The following is a 5,180-nucleotide window of genomic DNA, read 5'->3' on the forward strand; positions in this document are numbered from 1 at the left end:
AGGAGGGATCGAGAGGCTATCCTTGTGTTGATGGTGGATTTTAGTTCAGGGCTAAAATTGTAAAACCAAATCTAATGCGCTGACATCCTGCAAAGGGTAAAGCCGTTTGATAAGTGATGAGTACCTCTTCGCTTTATTCGAAGCAATACAATAAATATACAAAATTCACCCAGAATGGTGCATGTAGCAACCATCGCAAATATTCTGTGAATTTATAGCATTATCAATTAATGCATAAGTTGCCTTGTATTTCATGTGTTCTTCTCAGCAGAACTCTCATTATTGGCGCGGCATGACGACTGAGTGTTTACTCTCAGCAGAGTAACACGAATATCCAAGTGTCAATAATGAGGCATGCACGAAATACCCATACAGGCCATACCATTCTCTGACAAAGAGCATCTTGTATCAGAATGCTTATATTAGCCTGATGGAGCAACTTTAATCCCTTAAAGGAAATCTGAACTGTCCGTGTCAGTCTCAGAAACGATCACGGCCATGCAAGTTGGACACATAATTTAACTAGCCTAGACGAACCCTATCAGGAGCAGGATATCACCGCAATGACCACCAGAGGGCATGTTTATACCCTAGCCGGTCGAACACATGCTATGCCCCAAAACAACCATCGAACGACATCCTGAAGTAGGATGGTTGAGTTGGTATGGAGAGGATCGGAAGATCTCGTACCAGCAAGGCTGTCAAAGACGGTCTTAAAAGAGGTCGTGACCGTCCAACTTCGCCGGCCTAGTTGGACGGCTTGGATCGTCCCGCGATCGATCGGTGAAGAGATGGCATGCAAATTGGCGGGCCCACTTCTCACCTACCTGACCGACTCTCTCACGGCCTAGACATAGAGCAAGAAACGTTTGCTCGAAGAGATGCTGGGGTGATGCTTAAAGGGTCGCGGAAATTCCACTAACGTCTTAAATCGATCACAACCATCCAACTTCGCAAGCATACTTGGATGGCTTAGATTTCGCCTAGGACCATCGTGCAGGTATACATATGCTCACCTCCGGCCCAATGTGGGCCCCACACGGTCGGTGTCCCCAAAGGAGGAGCATAGCCTGCCAAACCGTTCGGCCAAAGTTGCGCACGCTTGACTGTTCCAAAACCCTAATTAGGGTTTGCGGCATTGCATAACTTCCGTAGTTTTATCACGACCATCCATCTTCACAAGCCTGGATGGAGGATGTAGATATAGACTTAAGAGGTCCCGAGAGTATCAACGAGATCACCGTGGTCCCACCTATGCGCATGCAAGATCGGCCTAGTCCAACCATGGCTGAACGCCTCGAAACACGCGCCCATAGGAGCCATGTCGACACGTTTTCCAAATCCTTCACGGCAATGGATTTATGTCGCAAATCGATCACGACCACTCATCTTTGCCAGACAAATTGAGTGGCCTAGATCGCACCTCCACAAGACGAAGTGGCATGGACTTGTACACCGGCATCCCGTCTACACGCACACCCGGTCGGTCCCACCAAAAGAGGTGTCCATGCTTGATTTCGGTCAAGCCAAAAATTGATGCTTGCGCACCTCTTTAAAACCCTAAAATCCATCAACGGTCGCAAACGCGTGTCGCAGATCATCTCGTCCGTCCAACTTTTCTAGCTTGGTCGGACAGCTTAGATTAAAGGTTAAACGGCCAATGAGGCATCTTGGTGATCACCATCCGTCACTCTACCATAAGGAGTGATCGGCCGAAGCAAGGCTTGCCTATGCAGCCTCCAAACAATCACCCGTAGATGGTTGGACGTGATGCTATTTTAAGACGCTTGATCCGCGACTTATTCGGTCAAGTTTAAAACATCGATGTTTCATACATGTTGATTGTTTTCGATGCATAACATGCATCAAACATACACGATATTTCATGAATATCGCTTTCTTACATAACTTAGTTATTTAACCTAGCACCGTATGCTACCTCCTGTGGGTCCCAATATCCACTCATTCGAGACATCAAGCATGTCACAAACTGGGGGATACTTACTGGGGTATTGGTCTGGCGGTTTACAACGTGAAACATGCAACGCGCCATCACAAGAACGTTTCAAGATGCATGGATGGTTAACGATGATGGGAAAGGTGGGCAAAGACGTGATCGTGAAATCATCTACACGACCCCACTACTCCATTACTCAACTTCCTCCACTTCCTACAAGATGAGGGTTGCGCTCAATGACTTGTATAAGTAGTTCCTTCTCCTATTTTCCAAAAAAACACGAAAAATAGACAAGCACAGAAAACCAAGTGTTGTCATTCGTATCCAGAAAACACTAGAACTGATAGCTTACATTTTGCAAGGCAGTTCAGCTTTCTGATACAAGTCATAAACAGCCAACACCTTCACAATCTGAACACCTTCTTCGCTTCCCTCCCTAAGATCAACCCCATCTCCTTCACTTTGTGACCGAAGCAAGTCTGGAACGACCATTTATTTGTTTAGGACAGAATTGTATAGATTGATCTCTCGAATCAAAAGCACTCCCGTTCAGTGCATTTGTTTAGGGCTTAGATTCATTTCTCATCCACACACACCCAAAATTACCAAAACCAGCAGAAATAGTTTTCACCCATAAACACCTTGGAATTGAAGATGAAGCAGGTTGTTCTCCGCAAAAATGAAAGGCGCTCTTTCCAAAAAAAAAAAAGAGTTGTTGCTGAAAGACTTCCCTTGAATACTTGCGCATTTTCTTTTATATTTCCCTTTTAGGTGTCTTGAGTGATGTGAGGAATTCCTTTCACAATTTGATTTTCTTGTTTTTGAACTAGTAGGTGATTGAATTTTTGAATTGGTTTATTTTTGAGATGATTTTATGAATGACTTTCTGAAAGGAATTATGTTTGATTCGGCTGAAAGCCGGTATTCTGGTTTTGAATTCGATCATTCTAAGTATCTCGTAAAAATTGCAAATGTTGCATAAAAAGGGAAACATGTAAAAGGAAGATATTGTGGTATCTAAGAATAACTGCATCATTGACTTCCTTCCTCGATGTGGGACGCATGCGTCAAGTCCCCAGCGGGATTTTAAAATGTAAAATTGTTTAATGAAACTTACTTGTTCACAAGATCTTGGTTGAACGACACTTGAATTCTCCAAGGGTGATCGCTTCGAATCCAAGTTGTTATGGCGCGCCTCGAGAAACTCGTAGTTGGTTCGATCACTTCGATGAAACTGCGCACATTAATCTTTGGAGAAAGGGGGTAACTCTCCTGAGTTAATCTTCCTTTGGAGAATATGCTTCAGGCTATTGCATTCACTGGTAAAGCGATGAATGAATCTGCGGCAGTGGCAGTACCTCGGGTCCTTCATCTCTTGATCATTTGGATGTTCGTTGTTTTGGCTGAAACATTCTTCCTAATAGAGTGATTCGCCCAAATTGCGGATTCTTTTTCGACATGATGACGCGGGCATCGTTATCTTCTTGAGGCTGCTCTCTTGAAGTGTCGGCTCCAGTAGACCTGAAGATGTCCCGGGATCACTCCTATCCGGGTTGACATAATAGGCGTACCCTTTATGATGATTTGAAGATGTGTCAAGCCTCCTTTGTTATTGTAGATGTACGAATTCTCGGAATTACACCATATTCTGGATCTACACGTTTTGTTGATGAAGTGATAGCGGATACTCCTGATCTTAAATTGGTAGCAGTGGTGCAATAGAGATAGACCTTTTCTTTTATGACCTCTGCAGGTGTCTTCCCAGGACTCCAAAGGTGTTGAATTTGTTGTCGACTATCTCTATACTGAAACAACGGCTACGCGAATCTTCACTTCGTCTTTCTGGGTGTGGACCCATTGAGGCATTTCTGGCTCCAAACAACACTTGTGGTGTTGCAGAAAAGGTGATTACTCCATCCAGATCTCGAAAGAAGCCGTTGCGTTCTTCTAAGTAGTAGTCGCGTCTTGTGTCTCCACGCGGCTTTCCGGTCCTTTCATTTGGGAGATTTACTGGTGCTCTGCTATCCAAGGTATTTCCAGTAACATTGCTTGAAAAAACGTTTTTGTGAAGCTTCTTAGTGAATCGAACACCGGAATTGAAATTGGTTGTTGAACCTAAATTGAATTTAATGATTGAATTGAATCTAAGATCTAACCTTTTGAAATTGAGAAAATTGGAATGAATCTTGAGAAACTGATTTTGCAACCGAGAGATCAATTTCCCACTGTGGTCGCCAACTGTTTATGGGTGAAAACTGTTTCTGCTGGTTTTAGTAAATTTGGGTGTGTGTGGATGAGAAACGAATCTATACCCTAAAAAAATGCACTGCATGGAGTACTTTAGATTCGAGAGATCAATCTGTACAATTCTGGCCAAAACCAAGAAATGTCCATTCCAGACTTGCTTCGGTCACAAAGTGAAGGAGATGGGGTTGATCTTAGGGAGGGAAGCGAAGAAGGTATTGAGATTATGAAGGTGTTGGTTTTTTATAACTTGTATAAGAATGTTGAACTGGCTTGCACAATGTAATCTATCAGTTCTGGGTGTTTTCTGGATACTGATGACAACACTTGGTTTTTTCTGTGTTGTTTGAAGATAGGTCGAAGAACCTATTTATACAAGTCATTTGAGCGCAATCCTCATCTCGTAGGAAGTGGAGGAAGTTGAGTTATGGAATAGTGGGGTCGTGTAAGTGATTGTCACACGATCACGCCTATGCCCACTTCCCTCATCATCATTAACCGCCCATCTTTCCTGACACGTTCTCGTAATGGGCGCGTTGCACACGGCACACTGTAAACCGCCAGACCAATACCCCAGTAAGTATCCCCCAGTTTGTGGCATGTTTGATGTCTCGAATGAGTGGGTCAGGTCGTGGGACCCACCGCAAGAAATAGCATACGGTGCTATCAGGTTAAATAACTAAGTTATTTATGGAATTGATATTCATGAAATATCGTGTATGTTCGATGCATGTAATGCATCGCTTTAAAACAAGCATCTCAAAACAATCGATATGCATAAAGCATCGCTGTTTTAAAGGTTGATTGAGTAAGTCGCGGATTAAGCGTCTTAAAATAGTAGCACGTCCAACCATCTTTGAGTGATCCTTTGGAGGCCGCATGAGCGGGCCATCATTTGGTCGATCACTCCCTGTGGCAGAGTGGCGGATGGTAATCATTGAGGCATTTCATTGATTTCCTAATTTTAATCCAAGCCATC

Source organism: Papaver somniferum, chromosome 4 (assembly GCF_003573695.1).
Source record: "Papaver somniferum cultivar HN1 chromosome 4, ASM357369v1, whole genome shotgun sequence".
NCBI classification, from domain to species: Eukaryota; Viridiplantae; Streptophyta; class Magnoliopsida; order Ranunculales; family Papaveraceae; genus Papaver; species Papaver somniferum.